The sequence below is a fragment of the Carassius carassius genome, chromosome 6, assembly GCF_963082965.1.
Source record: "Carassius carassius chromosome 6, fCarCar2.1, whole genome shotgun sequence".
NCBI classification, from domain to species: Eukaryota; Metazoa; Chordata; class Actinopteri; order Cypriniformes; family Cyprinidae; genus Carassius; species Carassius carassius.
The window spans coordinates 21,234,616-21,253,108 of record NC_081760.1 but is presented as its reverse complement, the minus strand read 5'-3'; the positions used below and the strand labels follow the sequence as shown (position 1 = coordinate 21,253,108).

The 18,493-nt window shown below is 37.6% G+C and overlaps 1 long non-coding RNA gene and 1 pseudogene across 1 annotated transcript; both read right to left on the bottom strand.

The window, feature by feature from the left end:
* Positions 1–462: 462 nt before the first annotated feature.
* LOC132142487 (uncharacterized) lies at positions 463–3,306 on the bottom strand. The gene is made up of 3 exons (XR_009434076.1): positions 3,187–3,306; positions 917–1,172; positions 463–569 (listed from the first exon to the last, which is right to left on the bottom strand). It is a non-coding gene; the product is annotated as an uncharacterized LOC132142487 (long non-coding RNA).
* A 685-nt stretch (positions 3,307–3,991) lies between these two features.
* LOC132141663 (splicing factor U2AF 35 kDa subunit-like) lies at positions 3,992–16,984 on the bottom strand (annotated as a pseudogene).
* Between the last annotated feature and the right edge of the window lie 1,509 nt (positions 16,985–18,493).

Genomic DNA, 18,493 nt, shown 5'->3' with positions numbered 1-18,493 from the left:
TAGAGAATTAGTTAATTACAGACCGAGCTCAAATCTTAAAGGGTTAGTTCACCCAATAATCAAAATTATGTCATTAATAACTCACCCTTATGTCGTTCCAAACCCGTGAGACCTCCGTTTATCTTCAGAACACAGTTTAAGATATTTTAGATTAAGTCCGAGAGCTTTCTGTCCCTCCATTGAAATTGTGTGCACGGTATACTGTCCATGTCCAGAAAGGTAAGAAAAACATCATCAAAGTAGTCCATGTGACATCAGAGGGTCAGTTAGAATTTTTTTTAAGCATTGAAAATACATTTTGGTCCAAAAATAGCAAAAACTATGATTTTATTCAGCATTGTCTTCTCTTCCAGGTCTGTTGTGAGATTTCAAAACACTGCAGTTTAGTGATAAAATGATATTGACTTTTAGTGTAATTTATTTAGAACTGTTCAAAAGTACTAATGTGAATGAATCACTTACAAAGTTCACATTTTAGTCCAAAAGTCTTAGAGATCTTGTTTATGCGGACCAGTGGTGTGTCTCCAATCATATCCAGGATGTTGGGTAGAATCTTCTCAGCTTTTGTCCTGCAGTGTGGTTAAAGGAGGACAAAATAAATACTCATAACAGTATATTGGGGGACAGAAAGCTAGTTACAATTATAGTTATATAGTTACAAAGGTCATTTTGTGACAGTGTAAATTAAAAAAAATAAAAACAATAAAAATAACAAAGAATTGATTGGATCATTTGATGGTTGTTGTTTGTTACTGTTGCATAGTCATGTGAGTGACATATCCCCGAGAAGAACACAGAAGTGCTCTTTTGGTGGGCTCAGCTTTCTAAGCATGAGCCATTTCCCTGTCACTTGATTTAAAGTATCGTGTGATTTTTGGTCAGAATTACAAAGTGAGTGATCATTAAGCATTATCACCTGGGGAAGTATTTGTGAGGGGAACTTTCAAGAGACATTCCTGGTTTCCAGGTACATCTACTTGGCAGGTCCGGACGAATCCATTTTGGGTCAGTGGCTTCAGTTTCTCTATTTAGCTGTAGAGGTCTGTCTACATCATCTGAAACCAACTTCTCAACGCCATTCCTACCAGTGGTCTTCTTGCCAGCAAAAGGGCAGGTAGGACCGTCGTTCTCTTTGTTGGATGGAACTGAAGGCATGTTTCCTCTATAGATCTCTGTAAAGTGTAGCATGAATAAATCAGGTTTCAGATTTGTAGGTGTTCAGAAATTAAATAATTAAAGTGAGTGATTTTGTCTTTTTTTTTTATTTTGGATTAACATTTAAGACAACAGCAGTTAGTAAATAAACTGCAGTCACTTGAAGACATAATGCATGAATCCAATATAATGAAGTAGAACTTAATTTGGGGCTCGCGCATTATGGGACAGCATCACCCATTTAGTCAATTGTCCACAGACAGACTCTGAAGCTGGAATACTTCCATGCTGCTCTTAACTCATTCCAAAACTATGACTAAAAGATAAAAGCCCACAATGATACGGTGTAAAATCCACAGAATTAACAATATATGAATTAAGATGCTTTTCCATTGGCTTTTGGATTATTGTAGAAAATAAGCCCTGTGACCAACTAAAATTTATGATAATCTTCATAAATTAACATAATTTTGATCTATTTTGAAACCTTAATACAAGTAGAAAGCTAAAAGTAAGTTTTATGCTACATTATAGTCACATGGCTTCCTCCATTAAGCTCTTTCAATCTTTATGCAAAATTAGTAACTAGCAGCTGTGCATAAAGAAGTTGGCTATCTGTGTCACGTCATTTACTTGAACGGGGTTCATCACCTATTTGGGAAATGCCATCTGATTGGCTGGAATGAGGGCGTCTGCCAATCGCCCTACTATCAGAAAAGATAAAATAAAATCATAAGGATGCATTACTTGTGTATTTTAAGTTGTAGAATAAAATGTGAAAATATCTTGCACTTTTGTTAAGCACAGACCTTATTCCAGGCATTTAACCCAAAACAAATAAAAAAAAACACTGAATTAAGGACAATGGAAGTCTAAGTGCTAAAAATGCTTGTTTACGGGTCTGCAGCACTCCTGTCTCACTTCAACATTAACACAATGACATGGGAAGCCATGACAATTACAGCCTTCAGGTGGTATAAATGACAAATCTAACTTCTTAAATACACCAACCTTAACCATCAGGTTAATTCCAGAGTATGAGAACCATTAATAGATAACATAACAAGCCAAGCATAAAACACACCAGCTGTTAAAACTATGCGCCTCACCAACATAACAAGCATGGTTGACTGCTTTAATGTGACATGACTACAATACAATGCAAGTTCATGTGGTCTGTGTATATAGAAATAACAAGACTGAGACTGACTTATTCCCACAAAAGACAAAATTGCATTAATTTTCAGTTCCTGGGTATTTTAACAATTTTAAGCCACACTTGTATTTGTTGCAATATAAATATTACCTGAAAGAAAATGATACCAGATAGATAGATTATAACAAAATTATAATACTAAATTCTACTGCATGAGTGGTGACTCTTCAGGACCAGGGTTGCCAAGTCTGCAGCACCCCAACAACAGACAGTACACAAATTAGATTTAAATGTCTCTAAGTTTTCAGTCAGTCTTAGGTAAACTGTACACTATATTTTAATGGAAATATGACTCAGATGCGGTTGATTACAATATTTACGTGCAAAATCTAAATATTGGACATATTGTGGTGTATTTGACACACCTGGCAACCCGGTCTAGGACGCAAGAGTCAGGCTTCCAGAAGTATGGGGAAGTCGATCCATGTGCTCCAAAAACATTTTTATCTATAAACTTTCATTCACACCACATCTAGGCAGAGTTTCCTGTATATCTTTTTCCGCATAACACTTACAGAAACTTCCAGGAATAATCTTTATAGAGCACGTGGCAACAATCCATGTACCTGCAAATCACAACCTCGTGCTCTTTTAGACTTTTGTAAATGTGATTATATCAGTCACTCATCAAAATGTCACTTCACATCACTTTCTGTGAATTCGATTTTAGTTGCAGTTAATTCCAACGGTTTTGATGGAATTGACGTTTAAAAGCAGCAAAATATTTTTATATAATAAATATATTTATATTTCTTTCTCAAATATATTGGTGATCGCATAATGCAACGTCCATTACAGATATTCAACACATTTACCTTGTTGATAAGCGCCGATCGTCCACTTTAACAGCTGTGCATACAGAAGTACCTGTTGTCACGTCATTAACATGAACGGGGTTCATTCATCGCTTATTTAGGAAATGGTCTTGTGTTGGCCCTGTCTATGGTGTTGGCACGCAATCTGATTGGCTGGAACAAGGGCGTCTGCCGATCACTTTCCTATCTGAAGTTGGGAATTATCCAACAATTTTTTATTTTATTTTTTTGGGTAAAAAAAAAATCTGCTTGAAATATTTGGCTGACAACTCATAATATCTGAAATGTAAGACATCTTACATTTTATGGCAAATTTCTCTCACAATGAACCTATTTTTATTCAAATGTAACGCTTACCAGCCACACCGTCAACATTGATAGACAAGGTTTATGCACCTCGATTTTTGAGATAATTAAAAAAAAAAAAAACTTTTTCCATTATACTTGTGTTTTTAAATACTATTTTTATCCATACCACTGCAAGATTGAATTTTATAACAATATCCCATCCCATACTACGAAGGCAAACTTGACTCTGGTCTTTTTGAAGTGCTATAAAACTGAATCTGGTTCCAAACTGATACCACTGTGTTTTAAGAGCAATACATAACCAATGATTAGAAATGCAGACACACCCCTACAACACTCACAACACTTACTGAAAAGCCTGCAGGACGGATTCATCATGACTAAGGTTTTAATAACCCCAGACAGACATAAAACTGTGGCACATACAATTTATAAAAATGCACTTTTATTAAGAAACAAAAATCTTTCAACTGTACAGGTAAAAAAGTAAAAAAACAGTGACAAACAAAAGGGTTTCAAGCAAACGATGGAATCCGATTTCTCACAAATGCTGGATATTGGTTGATGACACTAAGCAACAAAACATAGGCAGCAAAACTGTGATGGCTCAAAATCTTCCAGAACGTTCACGATCTCTTGATCTTCTCCTCTCACGACCTCCACGGCTGCGGTCACGAGAACGAGAGTGACTTTCACGAGATCTTGACCTGGAACGATGTCTAATGGTAAAATCATTTTCTTACAACAACAAAAAATGTCAACTCTAATGAAAGGCACTAGACCGGCCTTTGATAAAGAAGGTTTTCAGTACCTTTTTCTACGACGTCCATAAAGCTCTCTCCTCAGCTCTCGAGAAATGGGTTTCAAGTGCATGAAATTACAGAAACCACCTCTAGTGCACTCCCTGTGGTGAGACGAGATGGTAAAAAAAAACTGCATCACAACTTTTCTGAAGACAGTCAGTTCACTTTATATATATATATATATATATATATATATATTATATATATATATATATATATATATTTATATATATATATTTTTTATATATCTTAAAATATATTTAATATATTTCTGTAATGTAAAATATATAGCTGGGCTATATTACTATATAAGCAAAAACTATAAGCCCACCCGTTTTTAAAAACAAAAAACCCTTCATTGGTCATTTCAATGTCAGAACTGCAGAACTGAAGTTTGTTAGTCTGCTTTGGCAAGAATTTAGTGAACAGATTTCAATCCTTAAAAAGTGACATTAAAATATAATTGTTTCTCAATGAAATAACTGAATGAATAAAGTTTGAGACACTGACCCCATTTCATACTGCCTACAGCAGGCTTCTCTAAAGTCTGTAACTGGTGAGAGCTCAGCGTGTATTGGTTGTCTATTAAACCAGCTATTATTTAAGTCCAATACAGCCTTCTCAGCATCCTCTTCCCTTACGAAACTGTTCAGACAATAAAACAAAGTTAATGATTAAACATTTCCAAGCATAATTCTAAAGCAGGCTGTTATAGCTACATTGTTTGAAATCTTGAAATAAATATTTCATGTGCCTGTTCTATCAAGCAAAAAGCACAAAACATTAATAAACACTCAAATTCTACACTACCTTCACATAAACATTTCCAACCAAATGATCACAAAGGTTATCGCACACATTCATCTCCTCTACATCTCCATACTTCTCTTCCATTTCCGTAAAGACTTCCTGTTGAAAACATAATCGATCAGACATAATCGATATATTGCAAAATGTAGAAGTAATAATTTAAAGGAACAGTTCACCCAAAAAGTTCTGGCATCATTTACTGACCTTCATGTTGTTTCAAACCTGTATGACTTTTTTTTGTTGTCCATATCAAGCCAGTGTGGTTCAATGTTGTTTGGACCTTACATTCATCATATTTTCTTTTTGCGTTCAAGTAAAGAAGAAAAGAAAGTCATACTGGTTTTGAATGTCATGAGGGTGAGTAAACAATGAAAGACTTATTTTTTTTCCTCATTTTTGGGTGAACCATCGCATTCATTTCACTACTGATTCTCATTAAGAAAAGTAATTTAAACAAAAATTAAGAAAGGTGAGCTTGCTAAAGAAATGTTTTATGGTATAAATAAAAGTGAAGTGACGTGTGGCCAAGTATGGAGACCCATACTCAGAATTTGTGTTCAGCATTCAACTTTTTTATCTTTCACTTGTTGCACAGAGTAAAAACAGCTGGATAAAACAAAAACTGTGTCTGTCTTCATTTCAGACTGTAAAGCAACAAAATGTGTTTATTTTAAAGGGGGATGATTATTTTCTATACCCACTTTAAATATTAGCTTTGTTCTTCTTGGAACATCACTTTAAGTAGATGTTAGATTTGCACATTTGAACCATTTAGCATTATAAAGACTACAGAAAGACAAAACTTCTGACAATGAATTCTGACCCTTGGGATACCGAGTCATTTCTGAATCAGCTCCACAGGTCTCATGAAGTGGGAAACAAATATGGAGCGAAAACCATATCATATCCTCCCACAAATGAGTGCAAAAGTGTGAATCTATCGGGTGCAGTTGTGGGAGGATTTGATACTGTTTTCACTCCACAAACAAACAAATTAATTCTTGATGAGAACTCACCTAAAAAAACTCATAATAATGTTCCTGTATTTCCACATCACTAACAGCACCTAGAAACATTTTTTAAAAATATAATTAGAACACAGAAACGTGTATTAGAGTGCAATATTTTGATATATAGCCCCCATAGCATGCAAATAATAAAGATTCAGATTAACTGGCCCACCATAAAACTACTGGACAGTGTTCAAACACGAACTAACAGGATAATTAGATATTCATATATAAAGTCTGACGATCAACAAATCATATGTTTACACTCAGAATTCAGAAAGGAAATAAATTCAGGCCAATCTGGCAGACAGAAGTAAGTATTTGTATTTATTAGTTTGTAACTAATCATGATATGGTTCACAAGTCTGTTCCCCTGATAAAACAATCATCTCATTATAGGTCTCACTGTTATACATTACTCATAAAATTCCCTAACAAATATTTTTAGGAGTGATGCATACTTGGGGATTAAGTGTCTGCAAGATCTAAATCCTAAACTAAATAGACCTTAAATATAGCTCTAAAATATGGCCATGGTTCAAGCAATGCAGTATCTGTGAAAAGCTGTATTTAAAAAAAAAATGGGATCTAACCATGTAACATGGTTATGAATGCTCTTGATATGTGCCAGACATAAAGAAATGTTCCAATGCAGCAGACTACCGCAAGCAAGTCGGGGGCAACTTACAGCTTAAACCATCAGCAAACTGAGCAGAGTTTTGAGTTACGGTATATGTTCATGAGGACAATGTTCTGAAATACAAAATGTGCATCTTTTTAAAACAAATTATAATAATAAACTCAAAGATGGTTTAGCATCCAGGTCTACAGACCACATGAGATATCAACATTATAAATTAGACAATTAATGACAAAAAGTGAATTGGGGAGAGTGGGGTCAGCAGGAGAGGTCAGACATCCATCCAAGATGACAAGAGAACCGGTACGTAAAGGTCTCAGGGCTTTGATGAAACAGAGAAGTATCTTCTGGAAAAAATAATGTAAATATGTACAGCTTAGTTTACATATATTTTTTAAACAAGGGCTCTAAATATGTTCAGATGCCAGAAATAAAGTTATGCGGCACTGAAGTCTGCACACATACTTAGCTTAAAATTAAACAACAAATTATATTTTCTAGGCAGGAATCCACGCAAACCCAGCACCTCTTATACCCCTTTTCCATCAATATGGTACCGGTTTTCATGCAGTCTGGGAGTCTGCCACAAACTGAATGGTGAAATAACTGGTTATCTGGCTGGAGATGAAGCCAGCATTCAGGACGTCTTTGTTTTCTTTTGCAAGCTCTCTAATTTCCTTGTATCCTTATAGCCCACATGGCCTATGCAGATCAATGTTGAATGCTTTTCCTATAAGGCATTTTTTTGTTTATTTATTGCATGCACAGTTAAAAACTGCTCTTTACTGCAAGCATCAGTGGAGTAGCGAGTTAAACTCAATGTTGTTTAAAATGTTTACCAAATACAAACACACGTACAAGCTTGTTTGATCCTACTTTTGAGCTATTTGTGAGCATTTTATAGATGCACTTGTTTACACTGCTCTTGAATTAATTTTAAGATGCAGTGTGATTTATAATGTGAGATGCATTAAAGGGTTAGTTCAGCCAAAAAATTAAAATTATGTAATTAATAACTCACCCTCATGTCGTTCCAAACCCGTGAGACCTCAGTTCATCTTCGGAACACAGTTTAAGATACTTAAGATTTAATCCGAGAGCTTTCTGTCCCTCTACTGAAAATGTATGTACGGTATACTGTCCATGTCCAAAAAGGTAATAAAAACATAATCAAAGTAGTCCATATGACATCAGAGGGTCAGTTAATTTTTTGAAGCATCGAAAATACATTTTGGTCCAAAAAAAAAAAATAATTATGACTTTATTCAGCATTGTCTTCTCTTCTGGGTCTGTTGTGAGCACGTTCACGACGCTGCTGACATGTTTTCTGGGGCGCCCAATAACAAAGAAAACACGTCAGCAGCGTCATACGCCAGCATCTTCACTGCAGTGTTGTGAACGCGCACACAACAGACCCGGAAGAGAAGACAATGCTGAATAAAGTTGTCATTTTTGTTATTTTTGGACCAAAATTTATTTTCATTTTCATTTATATTAAATTTGCTTCAACAAATTCTAACTGACCCTCTGATGTCACATGGACTACTTTGATGGTGTTTTTCTTACCTTTCTGGACATGGACAGTATACCGTACATACATGTCATTAGTGACATAATTTTTATTTTTGGCTGAACTAACCCTTTAAGAAATTATTTTTCTGATATGGACATTGTATAAGTCGTTTGTAGGAACATTTCAGAAATTGCTGAATGTTCGCATTAGGATCATTCTATGCACATCTTTATAAATGAAGCCCTGATTCCAGATCTGAAGATGTTTACTGTTTTTTCTTTGGTGGAATGGTATAAAATTGTTTAGGAATCATGTCGGTGGAAAAGGGGCATTAAACAACTGCCTGGATAATCTCACATTATGGGTCTTTTACATAAACACAAATCCAAACACTTCTACTATTTCTTAGAAACAGCAAGTTTTCAATTACGTTTGACTTGATGTGAGTAATGCACTGAAGTACAGTGGTGGACCAGAGTATCAGTGATGAGGCTGCATCTCCATCAGCTTTTTAGTTTTATCTAAATTATCTGGGACACAAATGGGATTTCTTGCTCACCCCACAAGCTAGAATTATCTCATGGAAAAAAGGGACTTACAGCGAGAGGCGTCGGCTGTCTGTGCACTGTTTTGGGGGTTACAGTAGATGTTTTGGATCAAGATGGTCTGCAAAGGGAGAAATTAAAAGAGGTATAAATAATTCCCAATTAGCAATAAAAAAAGAGAGTTATGTGTATCCAAAAGACTGAAACTTTGAGGGACAACTATTCACCAAAAAACCTACTCATGACAATCTGTGTATTAGAGATAAATTGTTGCGGAAAAAGCCTTGTAAAAAGCAGACCATTTAAAGCATGGGTGTCAAACTCAATTCCTGGAGGTCCTGAGCCCAGAAGAGTTTAGATTCAACCCTAGATAACACGCCTGATCCAACTGATCAAGTCCTTCAGGTTTATTTGAAAACAAGAATAACATTCTTAAGTACATTTCAGAAACTAATAGAAAAGAGTTGTGCATGAAAGAGGAAAGTTAAGAGACTTGAACATGTAAGGTTACATATAGTTCAATCAATTGATTCTAAAGCTTATTTATATTACATATTATCTGTATATACAGTGGGTAGAGAAAAGAATCACCCCCTAAAAAATATAAAATTGTGTTGCTTTGCAGCCTGAAATGAAGACAGACACAGTTTTTGTTTTCTCCAGCTGTTTTTACTGCAACTTATAACATCCAAGTGAAAGATATAACAGCAACATGTAAGAAAAAATATGAATAACCAGAATCATAACCAGAAATTAGGGGCAGCAGTGGCTCAGTGGTTCATGTAGGTTGTCTACAAACCAGAAGGTTGGTGGTTCAATCCCCGGCTCCACCTGACCAAGTGTCGAGGTGTCCTTGAGCAAGACACTTGTGTGTGCAGTGTGTGTGCACTTTGGATGGGTTAAATACAGAGCATGAATTCTGAGTATGGGTCACCATACTTGGCTGAATGTCACGTCACTTTCACTTTTTCACTTTCAATGTACTGAATTTGTGTCAGTATTTTGTTGAACCACCTTTTTCTGTAATAACAGCCTTTAGTCTGTTGGGATATGTCTCTACTAAATTTGCACATCTAGACTTTGCAATATTTGCAATATTGCATATCTTCATTGCAGAACTGCTCGAGATCAGCTAAATTTGATGGTGAGCCTTTGTGGACTGCAGTCTTCAAGTCCACAAATTTTCAGTGGGGTTCAGTCTAGGCTCCGACTAGACCATTCAAGGACATTCACCTTTTTCTGCTTCAACCGCTGTGAGCTCAGTTTTGCTGTGTGCTTTGAGTCATGGACATGTTGAACAGTAATCCTTCTTCCCATTGACAATGTTCTGGCAGAGGGCAACACATTTTCCTCAAGAATTTGACGATATTTTGCCCCATCCATTTTTCCTTCTATCATGACAAAATTTCCAGTCCCTGCTGCAGAGAAACATCTCCATGATTTACTGTAGCAATGCTTTTATTTGGATGGTGAGCTGTACTGGATTTCTGTCAGACATATTGTTGGTGTTGAGGCCAAATAATTACATTTTAGTCGCATCTGACCTAAGAATCTTCAAAGTGTGTTTTGGCAAAGCTCAGTCGTGACTGCATGATCTGCTCTTATCATCTGATCGTGGGTGTATCTCTCTATTAGTTTTATTGGATCTTAGTGCTGCGTTTGACACAATTGACCACAACAATCTTTTGCATAGACTTGAACACTTTTTTGGCATTAATGGAAGTGCATTAGCATGGTTTAACTTATATGTACTTATATGACCGCCATCAGTTCGTAGCAGTGAATGAAGATGTATCATATCGATCACAAGTGCAGTATGGAGTACCTCAAGGCTCAGTACTAGGGCCGCTACTCTTCACGCTTTATATGTTACCCTTGGGAGATATCCCTTGGGAAACATGGTGTTAGCTTTCACTGTTATGCTGATGATACTCAGCTCTATATTTCTTCGCGGCCCGGTGAAACACACCAATTTGAAAAACTAATGGAATGCATAGTCGATATAAAAAACTGGATGACGAGAAATTTCTTACTGCTAAATTCTGAAAAAACAGAGGTGTTAATTATAGGACCTAAAAACCCTGCTTGTAATAACCTAGAACACTGTCTAAGACTTGATGGTTGCTCTGTCAATTTTTCGTCATCAGTTAGGAACCTAGGTGTGCTATTCGATCGCAATCTTTCCTTAGAAAGCCACGTTTCTAGCATTTGTAAAACTGCATTTTTCCATCTCAAAAATATATCTAAATTACGGCCTATGCTCTCAATGTCAAATGCAGAAATGTTAATCCATGCATTTATGACCTCAAGGTTAGATTATTGTAATGCTTTATTGGGTGGTTGTTCTGCACGCTTAGTAAACAAACTACAGCTAGTCCAAAACGCAGCAGCAAAAGTTCTTACTAGAACCAGGAAGTATGACCATATTAGCCCGTTCCTGTCAACACTGCACTGGCTCCCTATCAAACATCGTATAGATTTTAAAATATTGCTTATTACTTATAAAGCCCTGAATGGTTTAGCACCTCAGTATTTGAATGAGCTCCTTTTACATTATAATCCTCTACGTCCGCTACGTTCTCAAAACTCAGGCAATTTGATAATACCTAGAATATCAAAATCAACTGCGGGCGCCAGATCCTTTTCTTATTTGGCTCCTAAACTCTGGAATAACCTACCTAACATTGTTCGGGAGGCAGACACACTCTTGCAGTTTAAATCTAGATTAAAGACCCATCTCTTTAACCTGGCTTACACATAACATACTAATATGCTTTTAACATCCAAATCCGTTAAAGGATTTTTAGGCTGCATTAATTAGGTAAACCGGAACCGGGAACACTTCCCATAACACCCTATGTACTAGCTACATCAGTAGAAGAATGGCATCTACGCTAATATTTGTCTGTTTCTCTCTTATTCCGAGGTCACCGTAGCCACCAGATCCAGTCTGTATCCAGATCAGAGGGTCACTGCAATCACCCGGATCCAGTACGTATCCAGACCAGATGGTGGATCAGCACCTAGAAAGGACCTCTACTGCCCTGAAAGACAGCAGAGACCAGGACAACTAGAGCCCCAGATAAAGATTCCCTTATAAAGACCTTTTCTCAGAGGACCACCAGGACAAGACCACAGGAAACAGATGATTCTTCTACACAATCTGACTTTGCTGCAGCCGGCTCTTTCATTCAGTTTGGAGTGACGTCCTGATCCAGGGAGGGTCTGATTTGTACCAAATAGCTTCCACTTCTTAATAATAGACTTCACTGTGCTTTTAAGCATTGATAATTTTTTTTTTATCCTTTTCCTGACTTGTGTCTCCCGGAGATCTTTTGACAGAGCCTTGCCACCCATTGTTGATTGTTTGCATCAGTTGCACTACCAAGCACTGAAATGCTCCAGGAAAACTATTTTCATGCTGAGCTAATCAAAATGATCACAGCTGAAAGCCAAATGGCTTTGTCTGTCACTCAGAAGGTGATTTCCTACAACTGATTGAGTTTACAAGTCATTTTTAGGAGGGGGGGGGGGGGGGTTCTTTTTCCAACTCAGTGATTGTTAATTTATTTTTTGTCTGATATGTTGGTGTTACATCTTTCAATTGAATGTTATACATTGTACTGAGTAAATACACCTGGATAAAACAAAAACTGTCCATCTTAATTTCAGGCTGCAAAGCAACAAAATGTGATTATTTGAAGGGGGGGGTGTCTTTTCTATACCCGCTGTATTTATATTAAACTAAATGCTTAATTATTAAATTAAAAATTTATAATGGATGAAGGGTATAATAATTATATGAATAATATATAAATCATATAAAATAATTATATATAAAATATTACTGTCTGCCCCATAGCAAGAACATAAGAACATAGGGCCAAGCGCATTTCTTGTTGCCCGAAAACCCAGGCATGGCACAAACTAAACTGAAACTTCCTTGGCTAGCCAGCTAAACTGGCTTCATGGTATAGGCCCCAAATCTCAGGTGCTTTAAAGGATTAGTTCACTCCAGAATTAAAATTTCCTTATAATTTACTCACCCCCATGTCATCCAGGATATTCATGTCTTTCTGTCTTCCGTCGCAAAGAAATTAAGGTTTTTGAAGAAAAAACATTCCACGACTGTTCTCCATATAGTGGACTTCAGCGGGGACCAACGGGTTGAAGGTCCAAATAGCAGTTTCAGTGAAGCTTCAAAGGGCTCTACACGATCCCACCCGAGGAATAAGGGTCTTGTCTTGCAAAATGATAGGTAATTTTCTTAAAAAAAAAAAAAAATGAAATGTATATACTTTTTAACCACAAACATTAATCTTGCACTAACTCTGTGATTTATGCCCACAACTTCACGTATTACTTAATCACACTGGAAAGGTCACACGTGATGTACGGAATTACCGATCCGGTGTTTACAAGTGTGGATAAGGAGGACCATTCAAAGGTTGTTTTATGTTGAATGACAAATATGTATATGTCTTTGTGTCACTTTGTAAACACTGGGGCGGTACTGACCACCTACATCAGACATGACCTTTCCAATGTGATTAGGTGATGCGTGAAGTTGCAGAGCTAGTGCAAGATGAGCATTTGTGGTTAAAAAGTATATTCCTCGGGTGGGATCGTGTAGAGCCCTTAGAAGCTGCACTGAAACTGCAATTCGGACATTCAACCCATTGGTCCCCGCTGAAGTCCACTATATAAAGAAAAATCTTGGAAGGTTTTCCTCAGAAAACTTTAATTTCTTTTAGACTGAAGAAAGAAAGACATGAACATCTTGGATGAGACTGGGGGTGAGTAAATTATCAAGAAATTTTTATTCTGGAGTGAACTAATCCTTTAAGACAAAATAGTCATAAACACTTCTGAAACTATGGATGAACTACAAATACACTAAATGGCATGTTAACTGAATGTGTTAAGTGACTGAGAGTCAAAGTAAAATTTGTTATATGTGAAAAAACTTACATTAAAGGGCAGTGTAATCAAACTTTAAAGAATAAAAAATACATAGAAAAGTGGATATGCAAATACAATCCTACTTTCATTTGTAATAATAATAAAAAAACATTGCAATAAAAGTGCAAAGATATGACAATATGATCAATTGTCAATTAATTTACATATTGAAATGTAAGTGTATACATATTCAATTATATATTTCTTTTCTGCTAAAATTCTACATGGCAAACATATGAAATTAGTTTCACTTTAAACATCAATAAACCAATTTTAATGAGGAGGAAATAAAAACATATGGGTGTAAAGTTTGAGATGTAAACATACCTGACTGAAAGTTGGTTTATTGTGCAATCTAGAACAGCGATCTCCATGACGACAAGCTCCAATTTTGAAATAAAAGGAGCAATTGACCCTAGAAATAACAAACAGGACACAGACTTTTCCAAGATATGAAAACGGTGGAAGTATCGATATTGACATAAGTTTGACACAAGATACAAAGTGTCAGATCTTTACCTTTTAAACGGAAAAAGCAACAGTATTAAATCCCAACTACTGAAAAACTAAATAAATCAATTCACGTTGTCAATACATTAGATATATATATTTAAAATGTTTTATGAAACTGGCGGCAGTGTCTGATTTCTCTCCTGTAACCTGCAGCATGAGCAATGCGGAAGCTTTATATCTCACGCAAAAACATTGTTTTGTGTTGGATGTAAAAGTTCAGCAGACACTCAGCAGGCAGGTGTGTTAGCCTACAAATCAGTTAATATTGCACCACTCGAACAAAATAAATCAATGTAGCTTACTTGTCTTTTTCTTGTCTTTTCTGACCCCTTAAAAGTTTGTAAACATTGCAACGTCTCCGGGTGGGCGGGGCTTAGCTGGAGGCAAAAAGAGACGCAGACGCAATGTTGACAAGCGTAAACTACTAGCACGTTTTAGGAGGGATTTATTAAACATGGATGCAGAAGTAGGTTCGGAACTATCCGAATATATACAGTAACTGACTCTGCGGGACCGTGACAAAAAAATAATAATCAAAAAAGTGGGAGTTAGCATACATTTATCAATTAATTCAGTTGATCACTCAGTTCACTGACCAAACTGGTTAACTGACCAAAATATAATGACGAGTGGATAATTTGGATATTTTTTTAGCTAAACCTGGTGTTGTTCTTGTATATTGTTCTCATTGGAAACATTTTAACCACGTTTTGGATATTTCCTAGACAACATATGAATTACTTTCAGGTGGTTTGGGGAATTTTGTCAAGGCTTATTATGTAATGTAACCTATCGCTGGGCTAACTATGATTATCAATGTGGATTATTTTAAGGCCACACCAGTACATATGCATAGATTATTTTACCTAATATGAAGTGTGCACTGCAAACACGAGCATTATTTATGAACGTCATCGTCCAGTCTGTTGCATTCAATCACAATTGTCTTCTTGATTTCTGTGAAGAAATGTCGGCCGGGATCCGGTGAAACTTTAGTTTTAAACCAAAAGTGCTGTTCCTTCTATTCTGGCAGCCAAAAACACAACAAGACGACATTTTAAAGTCAAAACCTCAAACTTTTAGCGAGCCTGCTATGAGTTCTTCCTTATGTTTTGCCTCCAGGTAGAGCGGGGTGTCACAGTGACGTAGGCGATTAAGGGGTCTATAGACGCAAGATACTCCGCCATCTTGAACGGTCCAACTCAGATGCGAGTCTGCCATCTACGTCATCACAAAGCTCGTGCACGCTTCAGTCTGTAGATAATATCACAGGAGAGAACTATTATTGTTCAGCGTTTTTCAGAAGTCTTCCGTCTGTCGCAGTCGTCAAATTACTGTCATTTTTCTCTCAACACCTAACATTACTGGACGCGTGTTTAGATGTTACCAGAGCCACTCATACTCACACGCGGAGCCTTGTGAGCATGACAGGATGGGAGATGCTGCTCTATTTTAATGGAAGCCTCTGGAGAGATGTCTCAGCACGCTTAATCATGTACTTTTTAGTGGAAACAGTTTGCCAGATAGAGCAAGGTCTTTGCCGCTAGTCTTCAATATTTATAAAATTCAGTGCCATATATAATATATAATATTTAAACTAGCCCATTTATAGACTAAAGTAAATATCACATTGGACATCAAATGCCTTTACAATTGAAATAGTTTTCTGGGGGTGTACTAGAACAGGCTCTCATACTAGGTGTTCGACCTCTGACATATATAGCAATTGTAAGTCGCTGGATAAAAGCGTCAGCTAAAATGAATACATTTAAAATGTTATTAAAACACCTCCCCAGTCTGGCATGAATTTGGCTCAAATAGTTCTGTGATGTCCTCCACTAGATGGCACTCAAGCTCCTTAGGTAAAATATACATGTGAAGTATAAAGAGAGAAGAGTGAGAGTAAGTGCTGAACGTGTGCTCGCATGTTATCCTGCTTGTGCAGAAGTTATTAAAACGTATCCTGAGAGAATTCAACATGCTTGTGCTTCTTGTCATGAAAATATAACAAATTTGGCGACGAGGACGATTTTTTTTCACAAGATTTCCTGAGGATGGCATCAGTAAGTGCTCCGTTTCCCAGTCCATTTTTGCCTTGTCCCGGTGAGCCCGCTATACCGCTTGTAACATGGCTGAGAATGTTTGAGAATTACATGCTCGTCATCAATGCTACTGGAGATTCCTGGCCAGAAGCCAGAAAACGGGCTTTACTTCTTCACTGCCTCGAAACTGAAGGTCAGAGACTATTTTATACATTGCCCGATACCGGTGACAATCTTGCAGCTGCTGTTAAAGCTTTGGAGGAGCATTTCATTCCAAGACGAAATGTGGACGTGGAAAGACATGCCTTCAGGAAACGAGTGCAGAGGACAGATGAAACGGTACTGCAATATATTGCTGCATTGAGAGATTTGGCAACTACTTGTGAATTTAATGAGAATCTTGATGATATGCTGCGTGACCAGCTAGTAGAACATATTGCTAACCCTCGCATTCGTGAAAGATTATTAATGGAATCTAAATTTCCACGCAGCTAGAGGCCGCTGATGCACAGGCAAAATCTATGGTTACAAGCAGTTCTGCTCCAGTACAAGCCGTACATGCCACTCCTGCGACTGGACGACAGCATCCTAAGGCCAAATTCAAAACACATACCTCATCAAAACCTCACTCTGCTTCTTCAGCTCGGACATGCTTCCGCTGTGGCTCCACTGCACATCTTGCAAATGCACAGAACTGCCCTGCTGCATCTGCTAAATGTAAAAATTGTAATAAGACTGGACATTTTGCACGAGTCTGCCGTTCTGCTCCTACTCGCTCAGTGCATTCAGTTGAATTACCAGAGGTTTGCATTCTCTATCTACCTGGAACATCTGATCGTCTGATGTGTGATGTGACTATAAATGCTATGTCTGCTGTTACACCTGTGTCTCTTCAACTCACAGTCGACTCTGGTTCATCAGTGTCCATTCTGCCAAAACAATTGTATGAGCAGCACTTTCGCACTGTGCCGTTACAAGCTCCATCTGCCCGTTTAGTCACTTACTTGCAAGAGCCAATTTCAGTGCTTGGCTGTTTACCTGCAACTGTGTCTAAATATGGCCTTACCTGTCCTGCACATTTCTTCATTGTTGACAATGGCACAGCTTTGTTAGGCATGGACCTAATTAAGGGACTCCAGCTTCGATTCGATGGAAACACTGTGCTGCCGCCGCCACAATCCGCTTCAGTTTGTGCCCTCTCCACTCCTCCATCACAGCGGACTGCATTGGGCTGTGTAAAAAATTTTACACACAAGGTTAACATTTCTGACTCTGTACCTCCTGTCAGACACAAATTGCGTCGCTTACCTTTTTCTGTCATAGATGCTGTTTCCGCCGAACTAGAACGACTCTTGCATGCTAGTGTAATTGAAAGAATTGACTCCTCTCCATGGGTTTCACCAATTGTTGTGGTCCAAAAGAAAACAGGGGGGATCCGCATGTGTGTGGATTTGCGAGGGCCCAACAAGGCAGTTATAGTAGACAGCTACCCATTGCCACACATGGAGGAGATGATGACATTACTGCAAGGTGCAACTGTATTCTCAACTATAGACTTGGAAAGTGCATATCATCAGGTACCTCTTCATGACGACAGCCGGGACCTAACTGCATTCATTACACACGAGGGCCTCTTCAGGTTCCGCAGGGTACCTTATGGTTTGGCATCTGCTCCATCTGCATTCCAAAAGATGATGGTTGTCATTCTAAAAGGACTCCAGAATGTTGCAAACTATCTAGATGACATTATCGTGTGGGGACGCTCGCAACAGGAGCATGATCAAGCACTAGAGAATGTGCTGCAACGTCTCAAAGAGGCTGGGTTGGTGTTGAATGAGTCTAAATGTCAATTCAGAAAGCAGAGCTTGACGTTTTTAGGACACATGGTGACATCACAGGGTATTCAGCTGGATCAAGAACATCTCTCTGCAATAATCGATGCACCTGCGCCATCGGATGCTGTTCAGTTGTGTTCTTTGCTGGGTCTCCTCTCATGGTACAACAAATTTATTCCTAATTTCGCTTCCGTAGTGATGCCTCTGCGTGCGTGCCTGAGAGATGAGAGTGGATTTCACTGGTCCGATGACGCTCAACAGAGCTTAGCTGAAGTCAAAAAGCTACTTGTACACAGTCCTGCTCTTGCACTATTTGACCCGGGGC